The sequence below is a fragment of the Capsicum annuum genome, unplaced genomic scaffold (assembly GCF_002878395.1).
Source record: "Capsicum annuum cultivar UCD-10X-F1 unplaced genomic scaffold, UCD10Xv1.1 ctg3390, whole genome shotgun sequence".
NCBI classification, from domain to species: Eukaryota; Viridiplantae; Streptophyta; class Magnoliopsida; order Solanales; family Solanaceae; genus Capsicum; species Capsicum annuum.
The window spans coordinates 143,304-152,155 of record NW_025840700.1 but is presented as its reverse complement, the minus strand read 5'-3'; the positions used below and the strand labels follow the sequence as shown (position 1 = coordinate 152,155).

Sequence of the window (8,852 nt, the reverse complement as noted above, 5' to 3'; positions counted from 1 at the left end):
CCAGATTGACTCAAAAGAAAGTTACATTTCAACGGTCAGATTCTTTTAAGAAGAGTTTTCAGGAGTTGAAGACTCGACTCACCACAGCCCCAGTTTTGACATTACCAGATCGTTCAGATGGGTTTGTTGCATACTGTGATACTTCCATAGTTGGTTTGAGGTGTGTTTTGATGTAGAAGGGGAAGGTTGTGGCATATGCCTCTAGACAGCTTAAGCCCCATGAAAAGAATTACCCTACCCATGATCTTGAACTAGTAGCTATTGTGTTTACCTTAAAAATATAGAGGTACTATTTGTATGGGGTGCATGTTGATGTGTTCACAGACCACAAAAGCTTGCAGTATATATTTTTGCAGACAGATTTGATGCGTCAAAGGAGATGGCTAGAATTGCTGAAAGATTATGATATGAGTATTTTATACCACACGGTCAAGACCATTGCAGTAGAGGATGCCCTAAGTAGATTGTCTATGGGTAGTGTTGCTCATGTTTAGGATGATAAGAAAAAGTTAGTTTAGGGAGTTCATTAGCTTGCCAGATTAGGTGTTCGTTTGGTAGAGTCAGCTGAGGGTAGTGTATGGGTTCAGATAGTTTGGACTCTTCTTTGGTTTCCAAAGTAAAAGAAAAGCAAGATAGGGATCCCAGTCTAGTAAAGCTGAAAGAGTCAGTCAGAGACCACAAAGTAGAGGTTTTCTCCCAAGGGGGAGATGGTGTGTTACGTTGCCAGGGTAGACCATGTGTGTCGTGTGTAGATGATTTGAGACAACGAATTATCGCAGAAGCGCATTGTGCATGTTACTCTATTCATCTAGGGGCTACTAAGATGTACTGTAATTTATAAAAGATCTATTGGTGGAGTGGGATAAAGAAAGACATTGTAGAGTTTATAGCTAAGTGTTATACTTGCCAGCAGGTTAAGATTGAGAATCAAAAGCCCAGTGGGTCTATGCAGGAGTTTGGTATTCCCACTTAGAAGTGGGAGGAAGTGAACATGGATTTTGTGATGGGTTTGCCTCGTACTCGTCGTCAGCATGATTTGATCTGGGTCATTGTAGACACGATGACCAAACCAGCCCATTTCTTGCCAGTCCATACTACTTATTCAGCCGATGACTATGCCAAGTTCTATATTAAAGAGTTGGTTAGGTTACATGATGTTCCTCTATCTATTATCTCAGATAGAGTTACTCGATTTACCTCTCATTTTTGGAAAGCTTTCTAGAAGGGTTTTGGTACCTAAGTTCACCTTTGTATAACCTTTCGCCCTCAGATAGATAGTCAGGAAGAGAGGACTATTCAGACACTTGAGGACATGTTGAGAGCATGTGTCATTGACTTTAAGGGCAGCTGGTACAACTACTTGCCTTTGATTAAATTCATGTATAATAACAGCTATCATTCTAGTATCGAGATGGCCCCGTTTGAGGCTCTTTATGGGATAAGATGTAGATCTCCGATTGATTGATTTAAGATAGGTGAAACTTCTTTTATAGGCCCCTATTTGGTATTTAATGCTTTGGAGAAAGTTTAGCTAACCCGAGAGAGGCTTAGGAAAGCCCAAAACCGACAAAAATCTTATTCAGATGTGAGGAGAAAAGATCTTGAGTTTGAGGTTAGTGATTATGTATATCTAAAGATCTCTACCATAAAGGGAGTGAAGAGGTTTGGTAAGAAATAGAAACTCAATCCCCGATATGTTGGCCCTTATAGAATCTTTAGCCTCTTTGGGAATGTAGCTTATGACCTTGAGTTGCATGTAGACTTAGCATCAGTGCACCCAATATTCCATATCTCCTTGTTAAAGAAGTGTATTGGTGACCCAGCTGTAATTGTTCCACTAGAAAGCGTAGATGTCAAAAACAGCCTTTCTTACAAAAAAAACTCCAGTCGAGATCCTTGATCGCCAGATTCATACACTAAGGAACAAAGAAGTTCCCCTAGTCAAGGTTCTTTGGCGAAATCAGTCTGTTGAGGGAGCCACTTGGAAAGCAGAATCAGATATACGGGCCAAGTACCCTCATCTTTTCTCCGCAAACTTAGACTTAACTTAAGGTAATAATTTTCCCCAGAATTTTCTCTTTTCCATGCTCAGTTTCAGCTGTATATCATTCTCATGTCATTCATGCATTCATAGAACCAGTTTAGTCATGTGTCATGTTTCATACTCAGTCATGTAATCACATTTGCATCACTAATATTCAGCATATGACCTCAATTCCTCAGTGTTTTCAGCTTAACCAATCTCATACGAGGATGAATGTTCCCAAGGAGAGATATTGTAAGACCCCAAAAATCCAAACCATTGTTAGAACTATGCTTCGAGTTCATGAGAAATGAATCATAGAGCTTTCATAGTTTTATGACTGAGTTTGATGTGTATGATGGCCTCAAATTTCTCCTAGCTATTACACGAATCAAAATATCTCTAACCGATTGAGTTTTGGAAAGAATGTTGCTATAGTCAACTTCAAACGAGGATATCATTTGTTCTACTAAGAATTTTCCAGCTCAATACCCACCAAATTATAGGAAATTGAATTAGTTTTTCAACGATACTAATTTTTCCTAAATTCGTTATCCGGTGAGAAGTTATGGCACTTTTAGTAAAAGTCAGTATCCCATCACGATTAGGCCGCATCGCGGTGATGACCAAAATCACATTCGCCCTTTTCCAGTGGAGCACCATGATGGCTCCGCATCGTGCCAAGGGGCGATTTCACGTTTGTCCTTTTAAGTGGGGCACAGCATCGCGCCAAGGTTCCAGTTCAGAATTGTCCGTTTCCAGTGGCGCAATACCATAACACTGCATCGCGCCGTTGGGAAAAATGGGGATTGTCCTTTTCCAGTGGTACAACGTGATAAGCACCTCGTCGCACCAGCATGTAAAATTAGGATTTTCAGTTTATGATTTAATTTTCCATGGACCGTTTGGTCTTTTCCCATGGCCCCAAATCAGTCCAAAATACGAAATTAAAACCCTAAAGGGGCATTATGTGCCCCATTATTCATAATTTCCCTCCAAGAAAATAATCTTCTCTCAAGAACAAACTCTAGCCTTCAATATTCGAGCTTAAGTTTCAAGAAAACCATCAAGAACCTTCATGAATTCCTCAAACAAGGTATGTTAAATGTTCATCCATGGGTCCCTTCCACCCATAGAGTTCAAGAACCTAATTTCAAATTCAAAGTTATGATTATTACAGGTTATTGTGATAATGATGATGATGATGATGATGAAATAGTTACAGTTTATTTAAGTCTCTTCAAATATAGTTCCTAAGTTTAAGCTAATAAAAAAAAATTCATCTAGCATTATTATTTTCAAATTCAAATATTTAATATCCTTTAGTTCAAAACTTTTACTACAACACTATTAAGTTTTGTTCTAAAAACTATCACGTGGCTTTTGAATATCATGCCACTTGGTTTGTTGTGGTGCTTTTAATTTTGTTTGTATATATATACTAGTGTACGTACCCGTGCAATGCATGGATAATATTGTTGTGTAATGAAAGAGACAAAAAAAAAATTAAACAGAAACAGAATGATAACTCTTGATATTGATTCTTTTTCATTGATTCAAATAGAAGAGTACATCTCTATTTATAAGAAATTAAATAAAATAAATAAGGAAAATATGATATTGTTCTTATAGGTACTAGACTAAATATTCTGGAATTTAACTTAACTATAGCCCATATGCACATTCTTCTTTAGATCATTACTACTACACCTTAATATTCACCACACATCTTCTCACATATTGTTCTAGTTTACAATTACTAGAAAAAATATCAATCGGTTGAAGCGTGTAAATTTACCTCTAACTACAATAATTAAACAGTGTTAATGAGAAAAATTTGTCATTTGAAAGCATTAATCCTCATGTTTTGCAGGTATATAGGTAATGTAAAAAATGAAGTGAAGTGAGCTTAAAAGATGGAAAATCAGGAGTTGAGATCTACCTCAGTTTTAGACCGCGATCGCGGACAGTCAAGGCTAGGTCAAATCATGGTGATTGTGATAGATCCAATGCAATCATGAGAGTCACGATCACGGTCAATGACTAGCGATCATGAAGGCCTGGGATTTTCCAAAAGGAAGATTGGTCATTTCACATAGATGAATCCAATCCTTCAAAAGGCAAATACCCTATTAATTTTGCATCATCTTCCAACTACTTTTGAAGAATATAGAGAAAACATCCAACTAGTGTGAGAAGAACAATCGTATTGAATATTCCAAAATGGATATTTTAGTTGTAATTGGAGCTTGGAATTTGGGGATTACTTTGCTTTATTTTCAATTGAGGAAATGAATGTCAACTTGGATAATTCTCTTTTTCCTATTTTCATGAGTAGTTAAATATTCAACTTGGTATTACATTTGAATAGGGTGAAAATGTGAGTGGGTTTTAATTATTAGTGTAGATTCTTGATTAAAGATGTTGGGTTTCACTAATATTTGTTTGTTGAATTGGAATTTGTGGGTAAAAACATGAAATTCCCAAAATCTCACATCATTACTGAATGAGGGATATGAGTATACTTTTGGATCCTATATTATCTTTGAAAGAGGGATATGGGCAAGTCTAAAGGGTCGTTAGGCCACTCTTTCACAGTTCGTATTCGTACTGGAAATTAGAATCAAACGAGTTTTTACCCTTCTGTTCCACACGATATTTCTATTCTCGTTGAGCTCATCTTAGGACACCTGCATTATCTTTTAACAAATGTGCCACCCCAGCCAAACTCCCCACCTAACAATGTCTTCCGCCCGGATCCGCCCGCAGAACGAGCCTTGGGTCCAAAAAGAGGGGCAGTTCCCCGCTTCCGATTCACAGAATAAGTAAAATAACGTTAAAAGTAGTGGTATTTCACTTTCGCCTTTCGGCTCCCACTTCTACTACACCTCTCAAGTCATTTCATAAAGTAGGAGTAGAGTCAAGCTCAACAGGGTCTTCTTTCTTCGCTGATTCTGCCAAGCCCGTTCCCTTGGCTGTGGTTTTGCTGGATAGTAGATAGGGACAGCGGGAATCTTGTTAATCCATTCATGCGCATCACTAATTAGATGATGAGGCATTTGGCTACCTTAAGAGAGTAATAGTTACTCCCGCCGTTTACTAGCGCTTGGTTGAATTTCTTTACTTTGACATTCAGAGCACTGGGCAGAAATCACATTACGTGAACATCTGTTGGGACCATCGCAATGTTTTGTTTTAATTAAACAGTCGGATTCCCCTTGTCCGTACCAGTTCTGAGTTGGCTGTTCGACGCGCAGGGAAGGCCCCCGAAGGAACCATTCCCAATCAACACCCTTTGTGAGATCTAGGTTAGCGTGCAGTTTGACACCGTAACCCGGCTTCCAATTCATCCCGCATCACCAGTTCTGCTAACCAAAAATGGCCCACTTGGAGCTCTTGATTTCGTGGCGTGGCTCAACAAAGCAGCCGCGCCATCCTACCTATTTAAAGTTTGAGAATAGGTCAAGGGCGTTGCGCCCCCGAGGCCTCTAATCATTGGTTTTACCCGATAGAACTCGCATGCGAGCTCCAGCTATCTTGAGGTAAAATTTGGAGGGAACCAACTACTAGACGATTTGATTAGTCTTTCATCCCTACACCCAAGTCAGACGAACGATTTGCACGTCAGTATCGCTGCGGGCCTCCACTAGAGTTTCCTCTGGCTTCGCCCCGCTCAGGCATAGTTCACCATCTTTCGAGTCCCGACAGGTATGTTCACACTCGAACCCTTCTCAAAAGATCAAGGTCGGTCGGTGGTGCACCCCTTAGGGGGATACCACCAATCAGCTTCCTTACGCCTTATGGGTTTGCTCGCCCGTTGACTCACACACATGTCATACTCCTTGGTCTGTGTTTCAAGACGGGTCGAATGGGGAGCCCACAGGCCAGCGTCCGGAGCGTGCAGATACCGAAGCACACCGGAGGCGCGCGCTGCCTGCCACAATCGAGGAGACGGCATTTACGAGCATATCGAGAGCCTGGGCTTCGGCCGCCTCTCCAATCCACGCTAGTCCACGCCCCGAGTCGATCGGCAGACCGGCTCGTTGCCGTTCCAAATTCGACCGGTGCGCATCGCCAGCCCCCATCCACTTCTCTCTTGTCAATTTCATGCACTCTTTGACTCTCTTTTCAAAGTCCTTTTCATCTTTCCCTCCCAGTACTTGTTCTCTATCGGTCTCTCGCCCGTATTTAGCCTTGGAAGGAATTCACCGCCCGATTTGGGCTGCATTCCTAAACAACCCGACTTGTAGACAGTGCCTCATAATGCAATAGGGTCTGGGCACAACGGGGATCTTACCCTCTCTGGATCCCTCTTCCAGGGGACTTGGGCCCGGTCTGCCCCTGAGGACGCGTCTCCAGACAACAATTCAGACAACGGAGCCGCCCAATTCTAAGGCTAGGGTGTTCCCGGTTCACTCGCCGTTACTAAAGAAATCCTGGTAAGTTTCTTTTCCTTTGCTTATTGATATGATTAAAATCAGCGGGTAATCCCACCTTACCTGGGGTCGCGGTCGGAGCGCCTAAGTGCGAAAGGGTCCTGGAGTCTAGATGCGCGATGGGCTGTTGCCTCAACAATAAAGAGAGTTGAGATACAACCACCACTTTTTGTACGTTCGTCGATATGGACTCGCATTTAGGCCAGCCACGAGCTCAAGGTACACGGGAGGCCAGTATCCACCCCGTGACAACAGCGCACCCCATGATTGAGGCACGATATGAAGGGGGAGATGCGATGCGTGACGCCCAGGCAGAAGTACCCTCGGCCTAATGGCTTCGGGGGAAACTTGCATTTAAAGACTCGATGGTTCACGAGATTCTGTAACTCACAGCAAGCATCACATTTTGCTACATTCTTCATCGATACGAGAGCCAAGATATCTGTTGTCGAGAGTCATTTTTATTTACAAAAGAAGCACAGGTCCCCCCGAAGCATGCCGTAGATGGGGTGCGAGGGGTAGGCTATCGATTTAAGTATTTCTTGGCGCATTCTGTGTCGGGGTTCGTTAGTCACCCGATGCATGCATGCGCAGGGGTATGCGCGCCGGGGATGAGGCGGAGGTGCTCGTGCGGAGTGCCATAGCACCCGCCCGCGTGGACTCCTCAGTTGTTAAACACGTTCGCGGGTCGTTCTGCTGTGCAGGTTTTGACAATAATCCTTCCACAGGTTCACATATGGAAACCTTGTTACGACTTCTTCTTTCTCTAAATGATAAGGTTCAATGGACTTCTCGCAACGTCGCAGGCAGCGAACCACCCACATCGCCGCGATCCAAACATTTCACCGGATCATTCAATTGGTAGGAGCGATGGTCAGTGTGTAAAAAGGGCAGGGATGTAGTCAACGCGAGCTGATGACTCGCGCTTACTAGGAATTCCTCGTTGAAAACCAAAAATTACAATGATCTATCCCCATCATGATAAAATTTCAAAGATTACCCGGGCCTGTCGGCCAAGGCTATAAACTCGTTGAATACATCAGTGTAGCACGCGTACGACCCAGAATATCTAAGGGCATCACAGACCTGTTATTGTCTTAAACTTCCGCGGACAAAAAGGCCGTAGTCCCTCAAAGAAGCTGGCCGTGAAGGGATACCTCCGCATAGCTAGTTAGCAGGCTGAGGTCTCGTTCGTTAACAAAATTAACCAGACAAATCGCTCCACCAACTAAGAACGGCCATTCACCACCACCCATAGAATCAAGAAAGAGCTCTCAGTCTGTCAATCCTTACTATGTCTGGACCTGGTAAGTTTTCCCGTGTTGAGTCAAATTAAGCCGCAGGCTCCACTCCATCGATTCCTTTAAGTTTCAGCCTTACGACCATACTTCCCCCGGAACCCAAAAACTTTGATTTCTCATAAGGTGCCGGCGGAGTCCTAAAAGCAACATCCGCCGATCCATTGTCGGCATTATTTATGGTTGAGACTAGGACGGTATTTGATCGCCTTTGAGCCCCCAACTTTCTTTCTTGATTAATGAAAACATCCTTGGCAAATGCTTTCGCAGTTGTTCGTATTTCATAAATCAAATAATTTCACCTCTGACTATGAAATACGAATGCCCCCGACTATCTCTATTAATCATTACTCCGATCCTGAAGGCCAACGTAATAGGACCTAAATCCTATAATGTTATCCCATGCTAATGTATCCAGAGCGTAGGCTTTCTTTGAGCACTCTAATTTCTTCAAAGTAAAAGCGTCGGAGGCACGACCCGGCTAGTTAAGGCTAGGAGAGCATCATCGATAGAAGGGACGAGACGACCGGCGCATACCATAGGCGGACCGGCCGGCCCATTCCAAAGTCCAACTACGAGCTTTTTAACTACAACAACTTAAATATACGCTATTGGAGCTGGAATTACCGCGGCTGCTGGTAACAGACTTTCCCTCCAATGGATCCTCATAAAGGGATTTAGATTGTACTCATTCCAATTACTAGACTCATTGAGTTCGATATTGTTATTTATTGTCACTACCTCCCCGTGTCAGGATTAGGTAATTTGTGCGCCTGTTTCCTTCCTTTGATGTGGTAGCTGTTTCTCAGGCTCCCTCTCTGGAATTGAACCCTAATTCTCCGTCACCCATCACCACCATGGTAGGCCACTATCCTACCATCGAAACTTGATAGGGCAGAGATTTGAATGATGCCTCGCCGGCACGATAGTCGTGTGATCCGTCGAGTTATGATGAATCATCGCAGCAATGGACAGAACCCGCGTCGACCTTTTATCTAATAAATGCATCCCTTCCAGAAGTCGGGGTTTGCTGCACGTATTAGCTCTAGAATTACTACGGTTATCCGAGTAGTAGATACCATCAAACAAATTATA

The 8,852-nt window shown here is 42.7% G+C and overlaps 2 pseudogenes; both read right to left on the bottom strand.

Annotated features, from left to right (window-relative positions):
- Positions 1 to 6,760: 6,760 nt before the first annotated feature.
- LOC124891312 lies at positions 6,761 to 6,916 on the bottom strand (annotated as a pseudogene).
- Positions 6,917 to 7,225: 309 nt separating this feature from the next.
- The window catches only part of LOC124891308, a 28,320-nt pseudogene continuing 26,693 nt past the window's right edge, over positions 7,226 to 8,852 (bottom strand).